The following is a 17903-nucleotide window of genomic DNA, read 5'->3' on the forward strand; positions in this document are numbered from 1 at the left end:
TCAGATCAACACATTCTACCAACTATTTCGCAATAGCTAGTCACAAGGAAATAAACAACACCAACTTTGGGGGAAAAATCACAGAAATGGAAATTCTCACTACAGATAGATAAACCTTGGGCTTTCTTAGATTGATGGCTCTTGTTCCCACTGCAGATGTGGATGCTGTCTCCTGACTTTCCTAGTATTTGAAAAAGGCCAGAACCCTGAGTATCATTCAGATGAGAGTCCTCATATTGCATTCAATTCATGGTGACAATGTAGGCGTCTACTAGAGAAAGAGAGAGGATAAATACCTATCAGGAAACCTCAACACTGATTGAAGGTCTGTGGGAAAAAAGCCTATGGGTTAAGGCACTGTACTTCCCTTACTTCTGGTCCAAAAAAATGTATGTGTTTGTGTATAGATGGAAAAATTTTAGTCTAGTTGATTGGGTAGCCTTTTATATTGAATAACTTTTATATTAAATAGATTTTTGTCATGTCACATAACCCTATAATAAATAAGTTAGATGGAAAGTCTAATTCTGGTTAGTTTCTACTTATTATGTCAAAGGTAGTGTAATCAATGTGACTCAGCATATTGTGGATCTTAGATTCCACATAATATTGAATTGATAATAAAATGCTCTCACTCAAAAGGGAGTAATACACATGAATTTTTGGATACAATTAGTCACCTGTTTCCATCAAACCACAAGATTTCCAGGAAATAAAATTCTATTATGTGTCAGGAAGTGGAGAGAATTGGGACTATTTGGCAAATACCATTAATAACTACAGTGAACCAACAATGAATTCCCTGCCTGAAATTCAGACTGAATATTGACCATGTGTGAACTCAACTTTGGCACTGACAGAAAGAGTGTTAAGAGCTAGATCATCTACCAATATTTTTTCTCATGTTACATTGCAGTTTGTTGGATTTCTGATTCCTTCTGTCTTGCAAATGCCTTGAGTGAGTCTACATGCTCTTTAAACAGTTATTTGTTCATCCTAGATAAAGCTCCTTCACAACTTTCCTAGACCAGAATAACGTCCAGCCATCCCTGCTGTTAGCCATGCTCCAGCATCCCCATTTCTTCCTCATCTATTTGATTCCTGCTTCCATACTGCATAGAATTGCCAAGTTGAATTTTCACAATACTGCTATTTCACATGAATGCACACACCTCAAATAGTATTCTGAAATTTCTGGCAGCAGAGTTGGCCCAAGGGAAAACACTTCCCATCAGGAAGCACACACTGGGTCACAATCATACAGCTCTGACAGAGAGGTCTCAAAGCTCGCTAACTAGCAGCGTAGATCTTATTCTCCAATTCTGCCATTTCAGTGCTTGCACTATTTTCCTGCATCCAGGAAGTAGTGGAACTTCACAAAGAAATTGATTCCATTTATAAACTGGGGCACTAGGTCAAATCTGAATACCTGCAGAAAAAGCTATTGAAAGTTTCTTACTTTCCCTCCAGTCAGCAAGAAATCTTAAGCTTTGTGAAGGCTCAAGATTGGTTCTCTATATCTGTACCTGAATCATCAAGTATTGAATTAGGTTACTGCCTATAGAATCGAGTACAGTTGTTCTTAATTGTACAACTCACTTAAGTCACTTAAGTTGTTTAGCAAATTCATCTGTAGCCTCAGTATTCAAAATTAATATAGTCTGAAATTTAAATGTAAAGAGGCATTTCAACCCATACTTTGAGAATAACAATTCAATCTTTGATTTTTAGCAGAGCACTGTCTGGTAGAAATATAAAGCCAGCTGTGTATGTAATTTTCCATTTTTTTTAGCAACCACATATATAGTAAAAAGAAAGGGGTAAGTTAATTTTAATGAGATATTTTATTTAAGACAGTATATTTAATATTACCATTTCAACATGCAACCAATACAAAATTATTTGCTGAGATATTTGTATTCTCTTTGTTTGCACCAAGCTTTCAAAATCTTGTGTGACTTTTATATTTATGGCCATCTCAAATTGGAATAGACACATTTCAAGTGATCAAGGGTCTCATGTGATTATTCATGATAATAAAATGCTCTCACTCAAAAGAGAGTAATACACATATTCAGTAGTGCCCTTCTGGTAGATTTCCCAGGCATTTGAAAAAGCTTGTTTGTCACCCGTTATAAGTTATCTTTAACTTAATCTTCTTGGGCAAAAGGTCAACATGCTTACTATATGTTACAGTGCCAGCACATATCAAGGGCTCAATAAATATTTACTGAATATTTTTAAGTTTCAATTTACAAATATTTACATATTCATTCATCTGCTGCTATGTGCCAGGTACTTTTCTAAGCATTGAGGAATTCAGTACTGACCGAAATAGACAAAATGCTTCCAAGGAGTTTAACTTCTAAAAGTTTATTCCTTTAAATTGATGACAAAATTACGAAAATATAAAAACAAAGCATACAATAAGTCAATAGCTTGAGTTTCAGTTGGACTTTTTCTTCCCTGATTATCTTCTCTGTTCATCATTTCCACGATTCCACCTACTGCACATCAGCTATTACTCTCTGACCGCCCAGAATTTCTTACTGCAGCATCACACATGAGCTTGCCTTCTTCAAGCTTCTTACTGTTTTTCAAGCGGAACAGCTTTTTTAATGTTTCTAGGCCTCTAATCCTCTCCATCTCAGATAGCTGTTAAGTCTTCACTCATAATTCAATGCTAAGTTCAATTAATACCTCTTTCATACGCTTCTCTTTGCTCCCAATTTCAGTTTTTTATTTTCGTTTGTGGCTCACAGATGTTGCACAGTTCTTTATCATGCCATTTATTTTGGATTGTAATTGTGTGTCAGTTCTTCCCCCATTAGATCTTTACTGATTTGCTTTAGCTCTTGTAACTTATAGAGAGACTGGCATGACAGGTGCTGAGAGAATGTGTGTGGGAAGGATTGATAATGTACCCATTTCCTGTCTTAGTCTCTTATATTCGTTGCTGATCCAAAAGAAACGGCATTCATGGACTTATGTGCCACAATGTACTACTGATATGTTTGCATCTTATCAGTGTTCCTTCTCATGAGAATTTTAGGGAAACACTAGGAGAAAGACCAAGTCTGTTACACCATGTTGGCAGTGTTTTCCTCTTCTCAGGAAAGAATAGTGCTTGTATCTAAGTTATAGTCCATTATTTTAATTTTCCCACTTTCGTTTTTGGGCATATTTTTGGGCATCAATGTTTCATAGGCTTTGTGGTTTTCCAGTGCTTAATCCGGAAAGCTATTTCTTACCTATTGTTTAAATTTGAATAAAAGTAATAAAACTTTTCCCACCCAACTCTGAAGGTAGCATTATTCACACCTTCACAGAACATTAAATGCACAGATTTAAGCTTTTATCAACCTTCATTGTGATCCAACTTTATCTGTATATATTTGAGAACCTAGCTGAATGCAATTAGACCATATTGTTTGTATGATATGTTGCACTTTCTGGATTCATGAATTAGCTTCTGGGGATTCAGGGAGTCTGTGTCTGTATTTCTAACACTTTACCACTAGATGATAACACAGGTTTATATACCAAATGTTAAGAGTCTGTTCAGTTAAGTGTATTGAAGGTATACTAGAGACCATAATTCTGTCATTCTTTAGAAAATTATCTCCAAACTACTGAAATATGTTTTAATATCACATATATATTTAATTTATATATAAAGATCATAAACAAAAAATATGATAGAATATAATCCCTGATCTCACAATGGCCCAACAGTGCATTTTTCCACTATTATTCTCAGTTGTCTGTCTTTTTGTTTTATTTGCTTTTCTTTTCTTGCTTTTATGAGATAGAATCTCAGGTTAAATTTATAGTCTTTTCAGAAACCACAAGTGTATTTTCTATAGTTAGCCAGTTTCCAAAACTAAGATTTGAGTTTCCTGGATACAGATGGAAGATATAGACATTGGTAGAGCTTAGGTAGTAGAAATAACAGAAGTCAGAAATCTGCCAATTCTTGCCTTAGTAAGCAAATGAATTTAGGAAGGTACAAATTCATTTTCTGTATATTGAGGACCATAATAAATTTTTCTTAGAAATGCTGTGGATATAGAAATGAGATAGTATATCAATTAGAAAGTACATAAAATCCTTTATTTGGAGTTGGTGACAGATAAATGCTAATTCTCTTTTTAACCCACTTTTCTTTTCCATTTTCTTAAGGATATAAAAATATTGGTTTTATGGTTCTTTTTCCATCCAGCAATTAGAGCATAAGATGTTTCTTTCAAATTTTTTGTCAGTGTATTCTTCCCTATCTCCAAGGAGAATATAGAAAATATCCAAGCCTTCTTTTGATGTGAAACGTGCCACTTAAGTCTTTTTAATTATTTCACGTTTCTTTCATATTTTGAAATATATATTTATTTTAACAAGTTCTCTTTGGAGAAAATACCTTAAAGATAAGAAATTAATCCAGTAGTGGTGATTTCAGGTAATTGACTACTATAAACTTACGGAAAAACTGGATATTACTATGTCTTTTGCTGTTTTCTCAGACTGTCACAGCACTGGCAACTCAGGAGAGTACTCAGAAGGCCCTCTTTAAAGTGAGGAATGAAGGAGAAAGTTATCAACTATTCCTTACTGAGGTCAGTAAAGGGAAATATTTTAAAATACGAGTCATTCCACGCAGATAAATAGAGCCACATAATACTTTATGACATCAATTTTGCTTTATCAGAGTAGTTAAGCTCACACTGCATTTAAATCTATTTTGAGTAAAATCCCTCATTCTGAACTAGAAGGAGGCATTTCAACTGTAGCATTGAACTAGATTTTTAAAAATAAAACTAATTATATGTAATTTATCACGTTTCTTTATACTAACCTATATTATTTCTACTCATACTGATATTGGACATTATGTTTATCAGATCCCCCTCAATTATTCCTTATTTGAAAAATGTCATTTTAAATGAAAGACATAAAATAAACAATGGTTGTATCATTTTCCATCTCTAACAGCAAAGTACCAGTGTCCCGATTGTATCACATCCTCACAAACATTTTGGCATTGCCAATCTTTTTTTTTTTTTTTTTTTCCATCTTAACTATTCTAATGCATCCATAGTGATATTTCATTTTAGTTTTAATTTGCATTTCCCTCACGTTTAATGATGTTGGGCACTTTTTCATGTGTTCATTGGCCACGTATGCATATTCCTTTGTAAAGTGTTTGCTTAAATCTTTTGTCTATTTTTATTTTCATTCATAATTTTTATTGCAGAATTTCAAGAGTCTTGTTGCATTTTGATTTTGTGTATAAAGAGAAGCCAATGTGCATTTTACAAGGAATTTGTTGCTTATTTTGTGTATATATTTTCGTCAAAAAAAAGGTTTAAAAGCTTTGTTTGTGCAGCATTGTAGTCTCCTATCTCCTCTCTCATGAAACCTATGTCTTCTGCTAAAAATTATCTGCATCCATCTGCTTATCCTTGAACTTCCCTGGTCTGTCCTGAGGGGCATCGACAGGAAGGATGGCATTCCATCCTGATTTTCATTCATGTTCAACAGTTTCTTGGTTAAATTAGATCACAGCAGCCTTCCCCATATTAGCAATAACCAGTTTATTTGATGGAACTGCCCATGTCTTCCTTTCAAACACTCTTCTCTAGGAGGAGTTTACAATTCACATATTTTATACTTTGTTCTCATAGCTTACAAATAGATCAATAAATGTATATTCCCCAAAACATTTTTATGAGAAAAGTTAAATATCATTGTAAATAAATAATTTTATATTCTTTGATGCAAATAATTACATTGTTATTTAATAATTGTAATTGGACAAGTTTTAAAATTGACTAGGCTTAAAATATGTGAATGGACTAAAATAAGGTCTACAGATTAGCACATGGTTCCATTTGTTGAGAAACTCCAACTAAATGTATTCTTTGCATTTCTTTCTCTAAGGTATAAGCAATGTTGCTAAAACATGGCCATTGGCTTTGAGACTGAGGGGGATAACCTTACAAAACTCCCAAATGCTTCTCCACACTGCCTTAATAATTTCCAGTCCTGCTTCTAATTCAGGTCAGGCTGGACAGATACTAAACCTGAGATGGAAGGTGGACAAACATTTTGTTTCTCCTCCTTTGTTCCTTTAATCATCTAAAGTATGAACCTCAAAATCACGGCAGTCTTCCAAAGTCCAAAGTACAACATAAAATCCCTTGTGACTATTCATGTAAAGCCTATTGAAACAGCACTTGTTACCTTAGAAACAGGATGGCCATTGTTGGGATGCAAGGAGGGATAACTTCTACTAATAGTGAATATGTGCCATGCAATGTATACAATTTCAAGAAAAGAATGGTAATTCCTTGGTCACTCTGATGGAGCAATTAGAGCCCAGACTGTAATAGTAGGTAGCTAGTCAGGCATGAGCAGGACAGGAGAGCACTTCCCCCTACTTCAACCAGGACTTTCAGATGACCATCAGAGATGGTCAGGCGATGGTTAAACAGTCTCTCTAAAATACTTGGTCACAGTCAGCACCAGGAAAAAGAACTCTCTCAATAACTAGAAAAAATCCCCAAACTGGTGATCAGCAGCTTCCCGGTAAGATCTCAGGAACTGAGTGAATGGGCTCAAACCTGCACATTAAGAGGCAGCGTGGCGGAGTTGAATTGGTATGTGACCTTCCAGGCAGATTTGACTGGTAAGGGAAGAATACCTCAAGTGAGCATGCGCACAACTCCAGAAAACACACTGTGCACGCGGCCCTTCCCGAGCGCTAGCAGGACACTGCACATGCGGACAGCCACCCCGAGGGAAGAATAAGAGGAGAAGGGATGCGAGACCCTGGAAGTATGCCAGTGTGTGAAACCCTAAGTCAAATGTCAAACGGGGTACTGGATGCTCTCAAGTCACCGACTTGGCCCTCTTCCAAGTGTACTTTACTTCCTTTCATTCCCTCTCTAAACTTGTTAATAAGTTTTCAACCTGGCTCTGAAACTTGCCTCGGTTTCTCCTGCTGCCTTAGGCCCTTCCTTTTCCGAGGAGATAAGAATTGAGGTTGCTGCAGGTGCGTATGGATTCACCACCGGTAACAAGACCAGCGTGACAGAAGCCCACAATGGATACAGAACAACTGAAGGAGGATGTTAATTTCAGAGAGTATAACTAGAGTTCACACAACATGATTCAAATTAGCCAACTAAAGAAAGATTCTACAGGAATAAACACTTAAACAAATCAAAGAGCCTAATGTGTCTGCTCAGGAATTAATTATTAAATGGTTACTAGGCAACAAGCATAAATACCTTTAAAGGAAAATCTCATTCAGTCCACTCCTAGCAGCACTATGAGGTAACAATTCTCATTTATAGGTGAGGAAATTGAGACTTGAGGAACCTCTGTGACATGTCCAAAAGCTCGTGGCTCTTAGAAGTTGACAGACTTTTAGAATCGTTTTAAAATTAAATTGGTGGGAATGTAAAACAGTGCAGCCAATGTGGAAAACATTAAAAATAGAATTGCCATATGATCCAGCAATTATACTTTTAGGTGTATACCCCAAAATTGAAAGCAGGGTATAGAAGAGATATGGACACACCTGTGCTCATAGCAGCGCCCACAAAAGCTAAAAGGTGAAACAACCCGTGTGTTCACTGATGGATGCACGGAGAAGCAAAATGTACTGTATACAGACACGGAATATTATTCAGCCTTCAAAACAAAGGGATGCAGGAATGCATGCAGGAAACTGAGGACATTATGTTAATCGCATAAACAACGAATACTCTGTGATTCCACTTATATGAGGCCCCTGTAGTAGCCAAATACATAGCTAGAGAAGGTAGCATGATGATTGCTAGAGGCTGGAGTTGGGTAAAGTAGGGAGTTATTTAATGGGTACAGAGTGTCAGTTTCACAGGATGAGAAGAGCTTTGGAGAATAGATGCACAGCAGTGTAGATATGCTTAACACTACTGAACTATACACTTAAAGCCAATTGAGATGGTTTATTCTGCTACAATTTTAAAAAACTTGGCACAAGTACCTGAGTCCGTATTAGGTGACCCATAAATGGTACCATTCTTGTTGTTGTCTACCAGTTTCTTTTTAGTATGGTTAATTTTATTCAGGTCCTAGAATCTGGTGGAATTGAGTGAAATAACTAACTTGAGTTTCTGAACCATCACTCATGAATGCTTCAATAAATTGTTATTGTTTATGAATCATGTCTGTGTCTGTTAAATCTTCACCTTTTTTACTATCACCTTTTACCTCCCTCAGCAATTACACACAAAATCAATTTTCAGCTTAAACTGGCATATGGATAAAGTTCTGTAGAAATAAATTACAGATAGCAACTAGTGGCAAAAAAAAGAGTCAGGACTAAAATTGAGGATAGTATTCTTAATGTAAAATATCTAGAAAACAAACTGGGTTGTATTTAACAGCTCAAGTAGCTGGACCAAATACAGATGTGGAACCAAACATGTTTGGTTGGCAGGTCTGGTGCTTTATAAATTTACAAATTAAGAGTGTTAATTTGCATCCTGGCTAACACGGTGAAACCCCGTCTCTACTAAAAAACACAAAAAAAACTAGCCGGGCAAGGTGGCAGGCACCTGTGGTCCCAGCTACTTGGGACGCTGAGGCAGGAGAATGGCATGAACCCAGGAGGTGGAGCTTGCGGTGAGCCGAGATCCAGCCACTGCACTCCAGCCTGGGTGACAGAGCGAGATTCCATCTCAAAAAAAAAAAAAAAAAAAAAAAAGTGTTAATTTGTTGGTGGAACTGGTAATTTCGAGGTTTATTCAGGAACTCCTCACCAATACCCCCAGCCCCAGGCTCTTTCTTGTTAGTATCACACATTTCTGTTACCTATCAAATTCCTGTGGACATTTGATTTTGCCACCTCTGATTTACAGGTTAACCCAAGAAAGTATATTAAAAACTACTAATTGTCTATAAATATAGATAATTCAAAATATCTAAACTTTATGCAAGTTTTTGCAGAACTTTGAAATTATTCAATGTTTAGATATTTGAATCAGACTTTAACAACTCCTCCTGTGTTCTACCATATTATCTTCTGTGTGTTGTGTTTGTACAATCAATAAAGACACACACACACATACATACACATAAGTTTAACAGGAGTTTATTGAGGTACTTACATGTACCAGGCTTAATGTTTATTGTATAAATATTAGTTCACCCATCTCTTTCATCCACAAAGATTGTGTTTTATTCAACTTTTTTTACTCCATTAGTCTGTTCTCATGCTACTATGAAGAAATAGCCAAGACTGGGTAATTTATAAAGAAAAAAGTTTTAATTGATTTACAGTTCCACATGGCTAGGGAGACCTCAGGAAACTCAAAATCATGGTGGAGGGCATCTCTTCACAGGGCAGCAGGAGAGACAATGACTGCCAGCAGGGGAAATGCCAGACACTTATAAAACCATCAGATTGCATGAGATGTCTCATGTCACAAGAACAGCATGGGGGAATCTGCCCGTATGATCCAATTACCTCCTACTGGGTCCCTCCCACAACACGTAGGTATTATGGGGGTTACAATTCAAGATGACGTTTAAGTGGGAACACAGCCAAACCATATCAGTCACCAATGTTGAAGATATACTAGATGTTAAATGTTTGTCAAATGAATATATGCATGGGCAGGCAACATGTAATTAAGAAGAAATGTTATTTTAGCAAATTCAATACAAGTTACCTGAAAGTCTCAAGTGGCTGTAGGTATACCATGCCTTTAAATGATAGATGCTCATACTCTGTACCAAAGTGGTACAGAGAACTGTCCTGAGACCATTAAAAAGCAAAGTAATTTTTGGATGGGCACAGTGGTTCACACCTATAATGCCAGCACTTTGGGAGGCCGAGACAGGTGGATCACTTGAGACCAGGAGTTGGAGACCAGCCTGGCCAACATGGAGAAACCCCATCTTTACAAAAAACTACAAAAATTAGCCAGATGTGGTGGCACATGCCTGTAATCCCAACTACTTGGAAGACTGAGGCAGGAGGATCACTGGGGCCCAGGAGGTGCAGGTTGCAGTGAGCCAAGATCACCTCACTGCACTCCAGTCTGTGCGACAGTGCAAGACTCTGTCTTAAAAAAAAAAAAAAAAAAAAAGTAATTTTTGAATTTAAATCTTTTTTTATTTCTGATGAAGTATTGTCACAGCTAAATCTTGCTTTAAAAAGTTCTCATGAAATTGAAAAATGTTTTATTCCAAAAATACTTGTTACTTTACAAATATAATGTTGTAACAGAAAAGTCTAGTTTGACTTTTCTTTTTTCAACTTCACAAAAGCAACTTCTCAAAGGCTGAAATATTCAATATGCAGTTCAATATAGAGCAAATGTTTACAGCTGAGTTATAAACCTCTCGATGCATGGCAATGGTGACAGAGTGTTAACTGTGGGCAGCACCATTATAATCAATTACAGCAATGTGTAGTGGACTTACTACTTAGAAATGTCCAATAATCCATGTTTGGAATAAAGATTTGCTCATTTCATTTCATCTCCCAATTGTAACCTTAAGTATTTATAGAAATAAAAAGATTAGATGGAAAAAAAAAACCTTCAAGTACTTATTATGGCCAGGATATATTTGCACGGATATAAATGGGTGGAAAATTTCAGTCTATTTGCTTTTAAGATCACTTATGATAATATTTTAAAAGCATGCATTAGAATTTTCATGTATTACTTTTTAAACAACCACTGCTTATTTCGCTCCAGGAAAACTCATATTTACGTTAAAATGTTTGGGATATAATTGACTTATGTTATACAAAATTTTTCAGAGAAATGGATGGTGAATTAGAAATTATTTTATCTGTAGTGGGAGAGGTTTTCCTTCTCTGTGGAGGAAAAAATAGAGTTTCATGATGTTTTCGCATATTTTGGGAATGTTTATAGAAAATAAAAACCTTTGAAATGTTAAGTTTTTTCATTATATTTAATTTTTTGCATTCAACTATAAACTATTTAAGGTTATCAGTTTACTACAGGCAAGTTCCTCCTCTTTTCAAGATGTAGCTCATAGGCTTCAATGACATCTAATCCCCAACCAAACTTACTGTCGCCGAGGCTGGTCCAACCTGTAAATGGTATTTGCTGCTGAATGGCTCACCTCTTCTTCAGACCTGTGATGAAAGCTCCAATTTAGAAGCATCTCATGAATACAATTCTAAATCATTTTGGAGGTCTTATCCCTAATAAATTTCTGTTATTCCCTTTCTAAAAATATATTTCCAAAAATATATATGATGAAGTCTGGGTAAGAGAATAAAATATGGCTTTCACTTTGAGTCATATTGAAGAAGCAATGTCTATCAATTTTGTTTAATGCTCATAAGCATTACTTACATTATGAATCCAAATACATGGAGGTGTATACAGGAATTTATGCAATTAACTTGGCCTAGTCATTTTTCACTTGTAATTTCAACCCTGGAAAACAATTGTGAAATTTTTTTAATATCTGGAAACTGACCTATGCAACATTGAGAAGTTAGGCATTTGGATGGATATGATTGTGGACATTATTTTAAAATATTGCTATATAAATGAGTTTTATTTCTAATTCAACAGCCTGCACCATTTCTACTCTTCTATGTATGTTTTTAATCACAAAATAATGCTATTAGTTTCACATTTCTCTATCAATAACTTACATATTTTACATAAAATATTATATTTTCTTATGTTCATTTATATTAGGGTTCAAGACATTAGATAAATCAGTTAAACAGATTAGATATTTTTGCAATGAGGTAGAGATGAGAGAAAATAAAAATGTGTCAACAATCAAGGAATAATATTTGTTTTTTTTTTTCTGGTAAAAACTGATCTTCCAAAACACTGAGAGTAGGTAAAACTTGGATGACTAAGAACTAAGATATAAAAAAGGCAGCATTTGTTAAAAACAAAAGTGTTTTCTTATCATAGAACTTAGGGCACCAAATCATTTTCTGAAAGCAAATGAGTGTTGCAGAATGACAAGATACATACAGGAATGCTTACATGCAGTAAAATACTTTTTTTTTAAAATTATACTTTAAGTTCTAGGGTACGTGTGCACAATGTGCAGGTTTGTTACATACGTATACATGTGCCATGTTGGTGTGCTGCACCCATCAACTCACCATTTACATTAGGTGTATTTCCTAATGCTATCCCTCCCCCCCACCCCCATGGAGTAAAATACTTTTACAAAGAAGAAGTAACTGTGATCTAAGTATTGCTGACCTGTGTTCTTTTTCATGCTTTTTTAAAAATTAAACTTTCATTTTAGGTTCAGGGGTACATGTGTAGGTTTGTTATATAGGTAAACTTGTGTCACAGGAGTTCATAGTACAGATTATTTCATCACACAGGTATTAAGCCTAGTACCCATTAGCTATTTTTTTCTGCTCCTCTCCCTATTTCCACCCTTCACCTTCACCTTCAGGTAAGCCACAGTGTCTGTTGTTCCCCTCTTTGTGTCCAGGTGTTCTCACCATTTGGCTCCCACTTGTAAGTGAGAACATGCAATATTTGTTTTTTTGTTCCTGCACTAGTTTGCTAAGGATAATGGCCTCCAGCTCCATCCATGTGCCTACAGACAACATGATCTCACTCGTTTTTTATGGCTGCATCATATTCCATGGTGTATAAGTACCACATTTTCTTTATCCAGTCTACCAAGGAATATAAATTCTTCTCTCATAAAGACATATGCATGTGTATGTTCATTGCAGTACTATTCACAATAGCAAAGACATGGAATCACCTTTCATCTTTTAACAACGAATTTTCTATTAATATATTAAGGAAGGAATTGAGTATAATGGACCTCCTTAAACTTACAATAACAGTGATTCACATTTTGGCATTTTTTCTAATACTTTTTAGCGAAAATGTTTTAAAATATATAAGCTAACATGTTTTTTCATCACCAACTATTTCAGAATATATGTCTAAAAATATAAGGATATTTCCTACATAGTGATGATATTATTACCTCACTTAAAAATAGAGTGATCCCAGGAGTCACAAAAAAGTCTTGATTTATTAATTTTTAAAAAATAATGTGAGCCTCTGATGGTTTTCTGTCTCCACAAAGCATCAGTAAAAGTTCGCTGGCCTCTCTGTCTTCAGGTCTCCCTTATCTTCAAGACTAGGCGGAGAAAACAGGGCAGAGGCATCTGCACGAAGAACCTCAGCAGGATCAGGTTTACTCTGCCCAGTGACTTTCACTTCCCTAGCCCTTATCCTATGTGAGTTTTAAGTCTGAGAGACAGCAAAAGAATTTTTTAAACAATATTTTACGTAAATGAATTGGCTAACACTTTCATTATCGCTCAATAGACTGAGACTCTTGTCCTTTAAAATACTCTTAGTATTAGTAAAACAGACTCCCTTGATACTGAGTTCCAAAAGATGTTCTTTAAATAAAAGGAGAATATTAAACCAGTTGATGTTTCATCTTGCCTTCTGCTACGGCCTATCTAAAGCTAGTAATTTTAGAACGTCAGAGCTGCTTCCGCCGCAGACACAAAGTAGTGCCCGGCCCCTCTCAGTCTGTCTTCAGTCCCTTTTATTCTTATATTTGAAATAATGCAGACTAAGAAAAGAGAACCATTGGAGAACTGTATGTTGACTTCAGATTTTCAGAGGAAGAGATATTCTCATTTGAATTCACACATTTATAAAGAAAAAAGGGAAATAAGTCTGCTTTTCTTCTTGTAAGATTCATAGGAGCTAACCCTCAAATTCTGGTGGTAAACAAAACTAATTACAAATGGGTAAATTTCTCTTGATAGACATACTGTGTTATGTGGACATTTGTTAATTTATCTGTAACATATACCACATTAGTTGATTTATGGTTAATTGAACGAAGGTCAATTAATGAGTGGAAATGCAGAGTGTAATTAAGAAGTCTTTACTCTGTTTCTCTTCAAGCTAGAGAACAGTTCTGAATGCTGATGAGACAGCATCTATTACAATGCCATCTATTTGAGTTAGGTAATTAACTCTGAATGAAGCACATAACAAAATATCTTTGATAGAGGTAGAAGTCTACATAAGACCAGGTAGCAATGAGAAGAACTGAGTGTCACAATTACAGTAAAGAGTATCATGGGCCCAGTTCTGCTTTGATCCAAGTAATAAAAGTATTCTCTAAGAATGGAATGCTGTACATCTGACTAGTGTTAGTATATAGGAACCAGGAACCAAGCACCTTTTTTTTTTTTAGCCAATGAACTCGTTTTTCATAGTGCTCATAAATAAATATTTTAAAGAAACAATTGGTTTTCTATGAATGCTTTGGCATAGATCTTACTTTTAAAGGCCAAATCTTCATATCCCCTGAGGATGAATACATACTGAGTTTTTGTAGTATGTTTTGCAAATTGCTGTTCTACTTTAAACTCTCTCCTGAAAATAATGCACACAAGAAATTTATGCCAGACACATTTTCTTTAACCCAGTAAGTTAACTACAATAAAGAATGTTCTCCCCACTCTGAATTTACATAAGTCGCTCATTTTGAATCACTTCTGATTGAACCTACAGCAGCTTCTCAAAAAACTGTATCAAAATCAATGAAGCACTTGTAAAAAATGTAAATGCACTGGGTCTTTCTCAAATCTACTAAGTCAGAATCTCCGAGACAGTGTATTAGTCTGTTCTCACATTACTATAAGGACATACCTGAGACTGAGTAAAAATGAAAGACGCTTAATTGGCTTACAGTTCTGCAAGGCTGAGGAGGCCTCAGGAAACTTACAATTATGGCAGAAGAGGAAGCAAACATGTCCTTCTTCAAATGATGACAGGAAGGAGAAGGGCCAAGCAAAGGAGGGAAAAGCCCCTTATAAAACCATCAGATCTCATGAGAACTCACTCATTATCATGAAAACATCATGGGGGAACCAACCCCATAATTTAATAAGCTTCCATGAGGTCTCTCCCCGAGTACATGAGGATTACAATTCTGATGACAATTCAAGATGAGATTTGGGTGGGGACACAAAGCCAGACCATATCAGACAGGTCAAGGAAATCTGGGTTTTTAACAACCAGTAATTATTGTACTCATAAATATTTTTAAAACACTGACCTATGGGGGTTTAGAGCTATAGGAAATTCCTAAGCTATTTGAGTCATATGTTTACATATGGAAGAGGAACCCTTTTCAGTGGCTTCCTCAAACAAGTCAGGTACTATTTTACCATTTACTATTCCCTCTGTCACTCAACAAATCATTCATCAGCTAGCTTCTGAGTGTCTACATTTTGTTTCTAGATGGTAAGGATAATACAGCCAACAAAAGACAAAAGTCACTGCCCTCCTGGAGCCTTTATTACTGGTAAGGAAGACAGACAAAAAGCACAGCAAATAAGAATATATATATATGTAAATATATATATATTTATAGATGTAAATATATATATTTATATTTATATATATAAATATATGGGGAAGAGTACTAAAATATTAAATGGAATGTTTAGAGTAAGACACATTTACCGGTAATCTTTCAATAGAGATCTGATGGATCACGGAGAAATAGCCATGTAGCTATCTGGAGAAACCCAGGAGGAAACAGAAAAAGTGATAGTCTAGATAAAAAAGAGAGTCCAGCAAGTTTAAGGCAAGAAAGCCAGAGCTGCTGGAGTGAGATGAACGAGGAGTGGTGGATGGTGGGGATGGATCACATAGGGCTTTCAAGATGATAATTGATAATAGCTTATCTCTGTGTCCTCACCCAAGTCTCACGTTAAATTGTGTTCCCAATGTTGGGGGAGGTACCTGGTGGGAGATGATTGGATCATGGAAGAGCAGATTTCCCTCATGCTCTTCTCATGATAGTGAGTTCTCATGAGATTTGATGGTTTAAATATATGTGACATTTCCTTCCCCTCATCTCCTTCCACCATGTGAAGAAGGTTCTTGCTTCCCCTTTGCCATCCACCATGATTGTAAGTTTCCTGAGTCCTGCCAATCATGCTTCCTGTTAGGCCTATGGAAATGTACTCAGTTAAACCTCGTTTTTTTCATAAATTACCCACTCTCAGGTAGTTCTATATAGCAGTGTGAAGACAGAATAATACAATGATCATTTTTTTTTTAATTTGAGTGAATTGGAAAGTTAATAAAATATTTTGAGCAAGTTGCATTATGACTACTGTGAAAGGAAATAATTTAGGAGGCTTTTGCCAAAATTTGGGCAAGAGATACTGGTGTTTGGGGCATGGGAAGTTGGGGGGAATGGTGAAGGGAAGGAGAGACATAGCCATCCTCTGAATACAAAAGGAATGAATGAAAGAGGAGAGTAAAGGATGACCCTAAGATTTGTACCCTGAGCACCTGAAACAAAAATGTTGCCGTTAATTAAGGAAAATTGAAAAAGGAAAAGGTTAGGGTAAGATAGCGAAGCTCAATTCTCAGTATATTAAGTTTCAGATGCTATTAAACATTCAAGTGGGATTTCAAGTAGTCCTTTGATGCATAAAGTTTAGTTAAAAAATGAATTTGGAATTATCAACATGTAGTTGCTATTTAAAATAATAAAATCAGTTGAGATAATTCAGGGAATGAGTGGAGATAGAACAAAGAAGAAGTTCAAGGATGGAACCCTGGATTTCTCCTATATTTAACATGTAGGGACATGAGAAAGTACCAGCAAGTGAGGCTGAGAAGGAGTGACAAGTGAGGTAGAAGGAAAGCTAGGCTGGTGGGATACCCTAAAAGACAAGAAGAACAAATATTTCAGGAAGAACAAAGTGGCAGATCATGTAAAATGCAACTACTAGGCCAAGACTGAAAACTGACTCTTGGATTTGCTATACAAAGAATATTCAGGGCCGGGCGCGGTGGCTCACGCCTGTAATCCCAGCAATTTGGGAGGCTGACGCGGGCAGATCACGAGGTCAGGAGATCGAGGTCATCCTGGCTAACATGGTGAAATCCCCTCTCTACTAAAAATACAAAAAATTAGCTGGGCATGGTGGCACACACTTGTAGTCCCAGCTACTCAGGAGGCTGAGGCGGCAGAATGGCTTGAACCTGGGAGGTGGAGGTTTCAGTGAGCTGAGATAGTGTCATTGCACTCCAGCCTAGATGACAGAGTGAGACTCCATCTCAAAAAAAAAAAAAAAAAGAATATAAAGAATATTAAATGGGATGGGGCAAAATCTTATTAGATTAGATTTAAGAGAAATGGGAGAAAATAAATCAGAGACTGATCAAAAACAGCTTTTATCTTAAATAAGAAATGGGGCAAAATCTCAAATAAAGGAATAGAAATGGGGTTAAAAGATTTTTGTTTCATTTTGTTTTATTGCATTAAAAGAGAAATAAATATAAGTCTAAATTGGGATGGGAATGATCCACTATAAAGATAAAAGTGGCATGACTGAAGGAAATAGAGAAAATTGCCAAAGCAATTTACTGTGCAATTACTCAATAAATTGTGATATCATTTATTATGGAATTCTGAGGGTTGGCCTCAGCTTGTAGCATCCAAATGTGACAGGAGTAAAGGCAGAACATTGTGGCACAAAGACTGGTTGGTGGATAGATGTTGTGGAGGAGGTTTATAAGGGTTCTCTTCTGATTGATTCTGTTTTCTCAACGAAGAAGAAAACAAGGTGTGATGGTTCATATTATGTGTCAACTTGAGGACCTCAAGGTGCCAAGATATTTCCTTATACATGATTTCTGCCTGTGGTTGTAAGGGTGCTTCTGGATAGGATTAACATTTAAATTAGTAGATTGCATAAAGCAGCTTGCCTTTCTCAGTATCAGTGGGCTTATCCATCTGTTGAAGACTTGAATTGAATAAAAGGTTGAGAAAGAAATAATTCTCTCTCTCTGTCTCATGGTCTTCAGGTTGAG

At 36.0% G+C, this 17903-nt stretch overlaps 1 long non-coding RNA gene across 2 annotated transcripts in view; it reads left to right on the forward strand.

The window, feature by feature from the left end:
- LOC139361816 (uncharacterized) overlaps window positions 1–17903 on the forward strand; it is a 126807-nt gene that overhangs the window by 35526 nt on the left and 73378 nt on the right. Inside the window, exons 3-4 of one of the 2 annotated variants that reach the window (XR_011619477.1) lie at window positions 4518–4610; window positions 7007–8169. This is a non-coding gene — a long non-coding RNA (uncharacterized lncRNA). Of the gene's footprint in view, window positions 1–4517; window positions 4611–7006; window positions 8170–17903 lie in introns of those variants that run through there. The other variant, XR_011619478.1, reaches the window with a different exon arrangement.

The sequence above is a fragment of the Macaca nemestrina genome, chromosome 2, assembly GCF_043159975.1.
Source record: "Macaca nemestrina isolate mMacNem1 chromosome 2, mMacNem.hap1, whole genome shotgun sequence".
NCBI lineage: Eukaryota > Metazoa > Chordata > Mammalia > Primates > Cercopithecidae > Macaca > Macaca nemestrina.